The sequence below is a fragment of the Myotis myotis genome, unplaced genomic scaffold, assembly GCF_014108235.1.
Source record: "Myotis myotis isolate mMyoMyo1 unplaced genomic scaffold, mMyoMyo1.p scaffold_m19_p_17, whole genome shotgun sequence".
In the NCBI taxonomy this organism is placed as follows: Eukaryota; Metazoa; Chordata; class Mammalia; order Chiroptera; family Vespertilionidae; genus Myotis; species Myotis myotis.
Window position 1 is genome coordinate 10750962 of NW_023416321.1, and position 12291 is coordinate 10763252.

Here is a 12291-nt window from a genome sequence, read left to right on the forward strand (position 1 = left end):
CTCTTATCCCGACTGTCAGCGGGCCCTGGACCAGTGACACAGCCTCTCCAGCCCAATTCTCCGTCCATAACAAGCACTGGGGAAACCATCCCTTCCTTTCCCCAGGGAGAGATGATGACAAAGGCAATCCGACATGGAAGTGTTTCAAGGCCAAAAAAAGAAAAAGGCGCCAGTCAGAGTTTGGTAATGTTCCAGTTGTACCCACGGTACGTCACACTTCCTCTCCAAGTCTCAGTTCTTCCCCGGGGCAGGCGCCACGTCCGCCTCCCACCCCATTGCACCCCCACGTCTACACTGCTTTTTAGGGTGAATCCTCTGGTGGACGAAGGTCTTGGGGGAGGCTTTCCCACATCCTTCAGACTCGTGGGTTCCCTCTCACGTGCACACACCGATGTGGAGATCATCTTGACGGGAGGCTCCCCCACAGCCACTGCACTCACGTAATCGAGTTCCATGACACTGAGTCAGGTGTACCTTCCCAGCTTCCAACTCGCCCCGAGGGCTCTCCCATGGACACCTCAGGTGCAGGCACAGGGTTCTTTCCAGTAGGAATTATTATCTGATGTTGTATAAGGTGGTTACTCCACCCAAATGAAGGCTTATTCACGTTTATTACACTTATGAATTTTGTTTTCTGTGTGAATTCTCTGATGTCTCATGGGAAGTGAAAGGCAATGAAGGTCTCTATAAAGGCCCCTGATGTTCCCAGTTCTGTGTCCAGTGTGCGGAGGGACTCCGGCCTCTGGCCTCTGAAAGTTCACAACCTGGTTGAGGAGACAACACGCATGCACACAGAACCGCTGGGGAACACGAGACATTGCGTAATCACACGGAGCCCCAGAGTTTAATGGAATTCAGAGATTGACTAGATGGGAAGGGCTGCATGAAAGGCGTTAGACGGTAGCTCAGCTTGGAAAAGAGGGTGGAATTGAGGCTGAAAAAGAGAAGAGAAAGGCGTTCAGGAGGTGGCTTTAGAGCAGGGACAAGACATCCTTCTGTAGGGACTCGCTGTTTTAGGTTCTGGAGAGAGAAACGGGTGGGAGGGGTAGGTATGGAGAGGAAGGAAGGAAGGAAAGGAAGAAAGGAGGTTGGAGGGAGGAAGAGACAGAGAGAGAGACAGAAAGAAAAAGAGAGAGAAATTCTGTCTGGCGTAATGATTTGTCCCTTGATTTAGGAAACCCCCACAAACCTAGGGCAGCAGCCTTTGAAAATTTTATGTCTCTAATGCTGCTCCCATTTTACAGCTCAAGCCACGTTCTCTTTTACCTAAAAAGGAACCTAAGAAGGCACCTACGAAGGAACGTTTTCCCCCTGCACTTCGGGAGCACAGGCCAGTTCCAGGGCCCATTCCAGGCCCAGGACGATGAGTGGCACCCCAGGTGACAGAGGCCCCTGGTGGGAGAGAAGCCCACCCAGGAGAGGGCCCAGGAGGCCGCGTTCAGGCACGCTGGAGCGCTCTCTCCCTCTCTCCCTTGTATCACATGCTCTAAAAAATTTCCACCCGGGATGTTGACATTTAGAGAGAATGAGGGGCATCCGATCCAAAGGCCTTTCCATTTCCGTTTTGTGGAGTCTTTCAGGAGCATTCGGAGTAGGGAATATTGGTAACGTTCCCGCAGAGGGCGGCGGGCGAGCAGGAGGGTGGGATGTGCAGATCCCGGCTCGTCAGACAGTGGGGAGACGTTTCTACCAATTATAGTGGTTAAATGCTGACTCAACATCCAGCAGCGGCCTGAGGTGTCAGAACCTTCATCCACGGACAAGTTTCAAAGTGAGACACGGGAGGACACATGATCTGCCCTGGGCAATGTCGTCAGAGGACAGAGGAGTATTAACGCCCAACAGGGCGGCTGCTGCTGGCGAGATTGCGAGCCCTGTCATTTCCAACGTGGGGAAACGGGGAGGCGCCTTTTCTCCATGTCATTGTCCAAAGCGTTTGTTTGCATGTGGAATTCTTAGGTTCCTTTAAATATGATTTAAAATTTTTTTTTTTTAATTTTAAAGAGAGAGGAATGGAGAAGGAAAGGGAGGTAGAAACATTGATGAGAGAGAAACATCCCTTGGCTGCCTCCTGCACACCCCCTACTGGGGATTGAGCCCACAACTGGAGCATGTGCCCTGACTGGGAATCAAACCGTGACCTGCTGGTTCATGGGTCCACGCTCCACCGCTGAGCCATGCCGGCCCGGCTGGGTGGACTTCCGAGGCTCTTCGTCCTGTGCCACTTCCCTAGGAGGCTGAGTTTGGGGAGGGAGGGGCCTCGCCCAGGGAGAACAGATTGGGGGCTGGTGCCTTTTGGGGGGACATCCTGTTGGAACGTTCTCTGTTCCTCCCAGCGAGGCATGCTTGGCTCTGTGAAGAATGCAGGCAGGAAGTGAAAGAGGTCTATGTAGCTTTCATGGGAGTGCCCAGCCTCTCAGGGACCCCGATGGTCATCCAGTCTTACCACGCACCCCATTCCATTTTCATTATTAGTGTGTTTCCCGCCTGCTGGTGCACGGGCTCCCCCGGGGCAGGCGGCACGTCTGTTCTCGTCGCCATCAGAGATGTCTTAGTACCTGTCACGGCGCCTGGGACGCAGCAGCTGTTCATGAAATATTGGTGGAATAAGTCAGCTGTAAATGTGGAAGTGATCCCCTTAACAGAGCTCTTCCCCTTGGTCAGATGTACAGTTACGTTATGAATGCTGGGATCCCAGGGATGGGGAGGGACACTGTGGGGTAGTCATAACAATCAGAGCTAGAAACGTGCTGGGAGGGCCCTGGAAAATAGGCCAAAAGTTCAAATGGCATCTGATCAGCAACAGGGAGCCACACGGCAGGCTCTCGGGGTCACCAGTAAGAGAAGGCAGACGGGCGGAGTCACTGAGGACCAGTGCGTCTTGGCGTGGCCTAATCGCAGGGGTAAGCTCCAGAGATGCCTTTGGGGGCTGAACATCAAGATAGCAGCAGGAATTCTAGTGAGTGTTGCTTCTGGGAGAATTCAGAGAGCCGGCGGCGGGAACAGAGGCAGGGGCCAGTGCAGTCAGGGACGGACACGTCCAGGGAGGGAGGAGATGCCTCGGGAGGTGGTATGCTGTGTGGAGCCAGGCGAAACCGAAAGGGAAAGTTGGCTTTTCTCCAGGGAGTGCCCCCCGAGGGCAGAGACCATGTCTTATGCACCTACACCCACAGCTCCAGGCAGACTGCCTTGCAGATAGTAGCTGCTTCGTAAAAGCTTCATGAACGAATGCTCGGCTGGCGGGCAGGCTCTGGGAGGCACTGAGGATGTGAGAGCTTACAGAGGCCTCTGAGAAGCTCTGTTTACTGTTTTGTCTGCTCCGGCTTCCTCAGCCTACCCTTCCGTGTTGTCCCACCTCTGTTTCCTGCCGGAAGACGTTCCTGAAGATTGCTGCTCTCTGGGTGGACAGCAATAGTGGGGAAGGTGACTCGGGCAATCACAGGCTGGGTCTCAGCCTGCAGCCTGTCGGGCCACCGCCCCCCACCCTTTCTCCTTGGGCTTCCCACTGCCAGAGAGGAGTATGTTTTGCAGGATTCCACTGAGCCCCCCACCCAGCCACCAGGTTGTTGTTCACCTTTCCTTCTGGTCTTTGATCTCATCTCGGCAAGCATGGACATGTCACCGCTGGAAGCCTGGAGTTAGCAATTGCACGCACACAGAAACACACGCACACACCATTCCCTGCCTCTGAGCCATTGCCTGGCCCGCTGTCCCTGGGCCTGGCCCATCTCTGCAAGACCCGGTCTGTGGCCTCTGATGCGAGAGAGCTTTGCACTTTGCATGTCTGCAGCGTTGGCCTCCCTCGGGGGCTGGAGGAAGCCCACCCAGAAGGCAGGACCTTCCAGAGAGACGCGCAACCAAGAGACTGACCTCATGATGCCCACAGCGGCTGGTAGGAAAGGAGGGTACCAGCTCTGCTGTCCTGGCTCCAGCCCAGTTCTCTCTTCTAGATTCTACCCCTTCCCTGGCTCCCCTCCAGGCTGACAAGATCTGCCCCAGTTGGGAAGGATAGGCATGGTATGGCGAATAGAGGAGGGAGGGGTCTCTCCCAGGACCCTGCTTAGATCATTCCCTGGCTCGGTGCCTCCGTTTGCCCCTTGAGAAATTATGCCCATGCTTCCAGGGTTAGGAAGGTGCTCAGCTTCTGGAAGTTTCCTGAGCAAACTAGGGAAGCAACCCAGTCGCGTTGAGTTCCTTGTGGCCAGAAGCTGTCGGCCCCGCCCCACCCCAGGAGGCCTTGCTCGTAGGTAAAGCCGGGCCAGCAAGGCAGGGTCCTGCAGGATGAAAGCTCAGCGAAGCCGGAGCAGGAATAATAATGATAATCATCAGCCTCGGCGTCCTAACCATCCAGGAATGCGAGGCCCCACGCCCTGCGCCTCACACCCCAGGACACTCCACAGGCTCCTCTCCCTTCCTTTTATTGCTTCGATCCCACACTCTGCCATTCCCAGCCCAACCCATCTGGGTTCCCAAGCACCGCAGCCCGTCCACCACCCAGTTCCATGGGAAGATTCAGCCCAACCAGGCCCAAGCCGGCCGCAGGGCAGGACGTCCTCGGACTTGGAAACTCGGGCTGCGGGCTTTCCCAGAAAAGCCGTCTGCCCGCCCCTGGCCTGGGGCGCCTTCCCAGGACCCGTCTCTGCCTGGCCAGTGTGCGGTCCAGGAGCCTGCCTGTGCCAGTACAAATCCGAATTCAGGTCCTGGCTGGGCCACAGACTAACGCATCACCGGGCCCTGAGTGAGTTTTGTTTTGATTTGCTCGGGGTTCACTGCCTCACCTGCCCCACACTTTCCAAGGCTCCTCATCCCTCGCTGAAGATAAACTCTGGACCCTGTAGATTCTTTTCTTTCTTTTTAAAAAAATGTCTATGTTTTCATTGATTTGGGAGAGGGAGAGAGAAAGAGAGAGAAACATCAACAATGAGAGAGAATCATTGATTGGCAACCCCGGGCATGTGCCCCAACGGGGAATCGAGCCGTGACCTCCTGATTCATAGGTTGACACTCAACCACTGAGCCACGCTGGCCGGGCAAGTCGGTTTCTAGCCCACCTTTCCATGCCCACTCCTCTTCTTCGCCTTCTGGATGCCAGCTGGGAGTGTTTCTCCCTGATGGTCATACACCTCCCATGCTTTTCCAGGCTGGGGCTTTGATCCTTCTCTGGGAGGCCATTGCCTCCCTCTCCACCTGGCCAGGCTCTCCCGCCCTCAGGGCCCAGGCCAGAGGTCAGCACCTCCATGACTGTGCCTGACCCTCGTCCTCGGAATGTCGGCATCTCTTTGTCTGGATCTCTCAAGCCCACATGCGGTGCCTATGTGCGTAGTTCACCTGGCCCACGGCACCGCCAGCGTGCCGCCAGGTCTGTCCACGGCTGTCTCCGTGGTGACTCGTATAGCACCTGTACACAGGGCACATGCTCAATAAGTTCGTGTTGGGCCTCCTATTAACTTCTCCACATACATGTGCTTTGACAAAGTAAAAATAATAATAATAATTTTTTAATTATTTCCAATTCTTTTTTTTTTTTGGTTAATCCTCACCTGAGGATATTTTTTCCATTGATTTTTTTTTTTTTTTAGAGAGAGAGTAGAAGAGAGAGGGAAAGACAGAGAGAAACATCGATGTGAGAGAAACACATCAATTGGTTGCCTCCTGCACCCACCTGGGCCAGGGAGGAGCCTGCAACCAAGGTACTTATCCTTGACCAGAACTGAACCTGGGACCTGTTGGTCCGCAGGCCCATGTAGAGCATGGATAGATCCATTGAGCCAAACCGGCTAGGCCAAAAAATAATTATTTTAATGTAAAATGTTATGTGTGTGTGTTCTCCCCAGCTTCTGCGGTAGCGGGTGAAGGTGGCAAAGTCTCCGGTGAGGCGTTGGCTCCTGGGCTGACACGTGGAATGCTCTCACTAGTCACTGGTCCAGTCCGATCTTGGGCTCTGAATAGCAGGAGCTGCGCTCTGTCCTCCTCAGAGCATGGCAGTCCCACTCTTGGGGGCTTCAGTTTGTTTAAGCTCCGGCAGCCTCCATGCCCCATAGGACGCATCCCCCAGAAGGCCCTTGGGTTCCTGTGGTAGCAGGGATGAGTGGTGGATGTGTTTAGAACCTCTCACCTGGCTCCTTGTGAGAACCCCATGGAGTGGCATTCTCCACCGCTGCCTTATAGTGTTTGTAATAATCGTAACAATAACGTTGGCAACACCTTGTATTTACTTAATACTTTTCTCCAGGGAGCTCAGCTTGCCATTCCCTCATTCCAGGAGGAAGAGAAGGACCAAGGCGATGAAAGAGCGCCATTGCGGCCACGCTCTAGAATACAAGCACCCTTTGTTCTAGGAGGTAACTGCAATGCATGGCATTTCAGATGCAGAGGCCTGATAAAGTAGGAAACCAGTTCCTTCCCTGGGACCCAAAGCCTGTGACTAAAGAATTTTTGCCCAAATCAAATCCTGTGGGAGATGAGAGCTCCCACACTGAGCAGTTACATCGCATCAGTGATAAAAGTTGAGCAGGCCCCCTTAATATATGCTCAATTATTTACAAACTGTCTGCATGGGCTACTGTCATTAGTATCTCAAGCACAGGGTACACTCTGGGTGAGGTTTGCTTTTTAAGAATGATGGGAGTGCAAGTTCACGTTTCAGATAGCCGCCTTGGCCATTACAAATGACAAAAAAAAAAAAAAAAAGGTTGTGGTCATCATCATGTGAGACCTGATCAGATGGCCACTGTTTAGACCTCAGGGTGGGGCTGATGAAGAGCTCGTGTGAGAAGCTAGAGCCGGAATTGCCCTTTTCTCATGAACTAATGCTTGCTGAATTTGGGTGACCTTTAATCTGCAGTTTTCTATGCAGGAATTTTCATACATATATATATATATATACATACACACACACACACATACCAGTACATCTATATATATAAAAGCCAAGCGACCGGAATGACAGAACGACCAGAATGACTGGTCACTATGACACACACTGCAGCAGCCAACCAGCCCAATTGGCCCCCCCAACCTCCTGCAGCAACTCTCCCCGGCCAGCCTGGCCCCCTGATTGCCCCCACCCCACAATTGGGGGTGGGGCTGGCCAGCCAACCTCCCATGGCCCCTTCCCACAGCCAACCCGGCCCCTGATCACCTCCCATCAGGGCAGGCCAGCTGGCCCCCACCCGTGCATGAATTCGTGCATCATTGGTCAACTGCCTCCTGCACGCCCCCTACCAGGGATCAAGCCCACAACCTGGAATGTGCCCTTGACTGGAATCGAACCTAGAACCCTTCAGTCTGCAGGCTGACGCTCTATCTACTGAGCCAAACCAGGTAGGGCATGCAGGAATATTCTTAACCCCATTATGCATTTTGTGAAGGTGAATTTAGGTCAAGTTAGATAATATCCTCTATAATAAAAGTGTAGTATGCAAATTGACCCCTCAACTGACAGTTGTCTGGGAGTTCAACCAGGGGTGGGGCCGTCCGGGAGAAGGGAGGGAGGCCCTGGCTGGCAGCAGCGGCAGGCGGCTGAGGGAAGGGAGGGAGGCCCTGGCCAGCACTGCTAGGGACCCTTCCAGTGCATGAATTTCATGCACTGGGCCTCTAGTCTACACTAATAAAAGAGAAAAATGGTAATTGGCATACGGCGCTACCCTTTTCATTGGCTAATCAGGGCTATATGCAAATTAACTGCCAACTAAGATGGCAGCTAATTTGCATATGTAGGCACAATGCAGGAAGGTGAAAGGGAAAGCAGGAAGAAGCCCCCTGCCACTGACAGTGATCGGAAACCCAGGGGGGAGCTAAGAGGTGGGGGGCAGGGCAAAGGCGGTCCTGGGCTGCCTTTGCCCTGCCCCCCAGCCATGATCAGAGAATCAGGCGCCTTTGCCACCCTGGCCAGTGATAGCAGGAAGTAGGGGTGGAGCCAGCGATGGGAGCTGGACACGGTCGAAGCTGGCAGTCCCGGGAGCTAGGGGTCCCTTGCCTGGGCCTAAAGCGGACCCTACGATCGCGGGGCCGCTGCAGCTGTGGGTCCCCGCTGCCCGGGCCAGACGCCTAGGCCAGAGGCGTTAGGCCTGGGCAGGGGCGGAGCCTGCAACTGCGGGGAGCTGGGGGGTCCCCTGCCCAGGCTTAATGCTTCGGCCAGAGGTGTTAGGCCTGGGCAGAGGCGGAGCCTGCAACCGCGGGGAGCTGGGGATCCCCTGCCCAGGCCTGACACCTCTGCTGGAGGCCTCAGGCCTGGTCAAGGGGCCGATCCGGTGATTGGTGATCGGAGGGTGATGAGGGTCAACTCCTCTGGCCGAGGCATCAGGCCTGGGCGGGGGGCGGAGCCGGGGATTGGAGGGATATGATGGTCCCCTTGCCCAGGCCTGAAGCCTGGGTCAGAGGCGTCAGGCTTGGGCGGGGGTGGAGCAAGCGATCAGAGGGAGATGGGGGTCCCCTGCCCAGGCACGATTCCTGGGCCAGAGGCCTCAGGCCTGGGTGGGGGTCAGAGCCAGTGATCGGGGGGAGATGGGGAGTCCCCTGTCCAAGCCTGACACCTCTGGCGGAGGCATCAGGCCTGGGCAAGGGGCCGATTAGGTGATCGGAGGGTGATGGGGGTCTACGCCTCTGGCCGAGGCATCAGGCCTGGGCAAGGGGCAGAGCCAGCAATCGGAGGGGTCTGGGGGTCCCCTGCCCAGGCCTGACACCTGGGCCAGAGGCATCAGGCCTGGGCTGGGGGCAGAACCAGTGATGGGGGGAAATGAGGGTCCCCTGCCCAGGCCTGACGCCTCTGTCAGAGGCGTCAGGCCTGGGCAAGGGGCCGATCCTGCGATTGGAGGGTGATGGGGGTCAACGCCTGAGGGCTCCCAGTATGTGAGAGGGGGCAGGCTGGGCTGAGGGACACTCCTCCCCCCTCACACACACCCAGTGCACGAATTTCGTGTACCGGGCCCCTAGTCCTATATAATAGAAGGCTAATATGCAAATCAACTGGACAGCGGAACAATCGTTTGCTATGAAGCACACTGACCACCAGGGGGCAGATGCTCAATGCAGGAGCTGCCCTCTGGTGGTTAGTGTGCTCCACAGGGGGAGCACTGCTCAGCCAGAAGCAGGGCTCACGGCTGGCGAGTGCAGCGGAGGTGGTGAGAACCTCTCCCGCCTCCGTGGCAGGCAAACATCCCCCAAGTGGTCCCGGACTGTGAGAGGGCACAGGCTGGGCTGAGGGACCCCTCCTCCCAGTGCATGAATGTCGTGCACCGGGCCTCTGGTAGTCCATAATGTCATTGTACCAGGCAATGTACATTGTGACACTGCGATTTTCTAGCCATAAACAGAAGAGTGACGGAGCCCTGTCCACCCCTCTGGGGCACATCCAGGGGTCCCTCTGGAACATTCCATGTCACACATGGCCCCCATCTCAGTGTCTATCCACAGGTTAAAATGAGAGGAAGCTTTCTTGACTCATCCAAAGGGAGTCCTCATTTCTGTCACTGTACCTACCATTTCTAACATCTTCAGGGCCCTCCTGGCTCTCTCAGCCAGCTCACCTCTCCTCTAAAACCCTCTTTATAAAGTCCACTTACCTCCCTCCGTTCTCTGTTTCCATGAAAGACACCACTAAACGCTCCATTACTCAGACTGGAAGCCACAGAGTCGGTCTCGCTCCTTCCTCCTCGTCATTTTCCCAAATGAGTCCACTTTCTAAGGGTCCCCCCTGGCCCTGACCACTGCCGGGCCATTGGCTCCCTGCCGCCAAGCTCTTCCGATCTCATTTCCTCTCCACATTTTGCCAGAGAAAACTTCCAAGTACACAAGTCTGATTGGGTTTCCCATTCCTAGTCTCTCCGTTGGCCTCCTGCCTACAGGACAGAGCGAGAACTGTTGGCAGTGCTTGCAAGGCCGGCCGACTCGCCTTTCCCAAGGGTCACCCTCAGCCAACCCCCCAGAGCCACCACCTCGGGTACCATGCTCCCTCATGCTAGGACAGCCCTCTTCTGTGGTTTCTCTTCTCGGCCTGCTGAATCCGTGACAACCTCTAAGCCCAGTTTCCCTGGCGCCTTCCAAGCTCTGAGGACAGAGAAAGTGGCTCCATCCCTCTGTACCCTAGCGCTGGGTAGGGAACTCTCCCCCCTTACGCTGACATGGGATTGTTTAGTTGTTGGGATCCTCCTTAAGATACTGGTCCCTGAACACTTGAGCCAGTGTTTTATTTCCCTCTATACCCTCCTTCCTCCGTGCCCTCCTAACCTGGGGGGGAGGGGGGAGGGGAGGGGTGCAGGGGAGGGGGGCAGGCTCTCTGTGAAGGGCTGTTGGTTGACATGAGGTGTTAGGAACTTCTTTTCCACCCACCACCTGCCCTGCGCCCTACTCCATCCCCATAGCTAACACTTAGAAAGCTACGAACTAACCGCTACTGGATATAGTCACTCACTTAATCTTCACCACAGGGCCGTGAGCTCAGCGCTACTGGCATCTCCTCCGCTTTACAGATGAGGAAACTGAGGCACAGGGGAGTCACGTGATGGTCCAAGGTCGTGCAGCTAGTAAGGGACAGAGTTGGGAGTCAAACTCGGCATCTTGGGCCCAGAGCTCGGACCCTAACCTCCACGACAGGGACAGTGCTGTGCCCCCTCATTCAGCCTTCCCGCTGCTCTCCCTTCCACCCCGAGGTGGCTGCTGTTCCCAAGACCAGCTGAAACCTGCCACCCGGCCCAGGGCTGAGGGTCTGCTGGCTTAGGAACCCCTCCTCCCCCCATTTCCCCCATCTCCCCCACAAGAGAGAATGACAGGCACGCAGGCTCCCTTCCGGTCACCCGCACCCTACCTCCTAGAGCAGCGGTTCTCAACCTGTGGGTCGGACCCCTTTGTCGGTCGAACGGCCCTTTCACAGGGGTCGCCTAAGACCATCCTGCATATCAGATGTTTACATGATGATTCCAGTAGCAACGAAAATAATTTTATGGTTGGGTCACCACATGAGGAACTGTATTTCAAGGGCCAGAAGGTTGAGAACCACTGTCCTAGAGGGAAGCCCTCTGACGGCCCACTTCATTCCAAGAGGCATCGAGGGGATGGGACTCCTGGTCTCAGTGGCCCGAGTCATTTCTCTGGGAGGGGCCGCCTGAACCATGCCCATGACCCCACTCCCTGCCCGGCAGCCCCCAGGCACCTGGAGGCCGCTCCCTACCTGGTCTACCTGCGCAGCTTCCGGCCATGGCTAACATCTCCCTCTCAGAGACTCTTTGTCTAGTCTGCCTTGCCTCCCCACACTTCCTTCCTGTTCTTTCTCTTTACACCCAACTGGGTATTTTTAACCTGAGGTTTCCACTCCTCTCGCTGTCCAGTTGGTCCTGGGTGGGGCTGCTTGTGCGCTGGAAGGGCTGGGAGCGTTTGGCCAGCCTTGGAGGCCACAATTTGTGTCTCTCGCTGCCGGGCCCAGCCTGGCCCTCATCCTTACCCGTCTCTGTTAAGCTGTCCCTTCTCTGCTTCTGGAATAAATGCCCTAAAGCAGCTGTGGGCTGACGCTTTAGAAACTGCACGTAGGGAGCCGAAGTCCCCCCCCCCCCCAACCCTCACCTTCACCCCCAACAGGTGATGCGGCGGAGATTGGACCTGGAACCAGGTGAAAATCAAGGAGTCCCTGGACCAGCCCCAGGGCCATCTCTCCGTCCACCGTGCGGCCCGCATCACTGATGCCCTTCGGACATTAGGGGGCGTCCAGGGCTGCTGCTTCCTGGTCTGCAGTCTGCTCTCGGCTTCGGAGCTGGGCGCTGCCTCCCGCCCTCCTTACCTTCCCGGAGGTCTCTGCTGCCAGGGCCTCCTCTGCAGCGGCCTCCTCCCCGAGCCTGGCCCACCGGCTGCACTCCACCCTCACCTGCTGCTCTCACCTCCGCGAGTCCCGCAGCCCCGGTGCTTAACGGAGAAACCTGTGTTTGAAGCTGCAGACGGGCTTTTACAGCTTCGGGGTTCTGGTGGTTTGTGTTTAAGTTTGTTTGTTTTGTGCCCAGCTTTCTGAACAGTAGCAACTAAACAAGTTGATATCAGAGATTTTTCTTTTTCCAGCAACTGGCAGTGACTCACGGCGGCTGCTGGGCCCAGGGCTCATGTTCCCTAAAGTCATTGATGATCCTAATGACCGCCCCAGGCAGGGAGGGCGGGCCTGCCGCGCTGAGTCACCGCAGAGGATTAAATATGCTCAGCGCTGTTTTTTATGTTGACTGTGTTTTAAAAAAATTTAATTCCTTAAAAAACAGGCGCCTGTGAATAATGTATTTAGTAACTAACTGATCGGAAAGCAGGGACCTTCGGACG

The 12291-nt window shown here is 55.7% G+C and overlaps 1 long non-coding RNA gene across 2 annotated transcripts; it reads right to left on the minus strand.

Moving 5' to 3' along the window:
- Positions 1–5778: 5778 nt before the first annotated feature.
- Positions 5779–11905, minus strand: LOC118671272. Of its 2 annotated transcripts, none has more exons than XR_004972707.1 (3): positions 11771–11905; positions 10412–10520; positions 5779–6070 (listed from the first exon to the last, which is right to left on the minus strand). It is a non-coding gene; the product is annotated as an uncharacterized LOC118671272 (long non-coding RNA). The 2 variants fall into 2 exon arrangements; XR_004972706.1 differs by having other exon boundaries at positions 11557–11883.
- Positions 11906–12291: the final 386 nt, after the last annotated feature.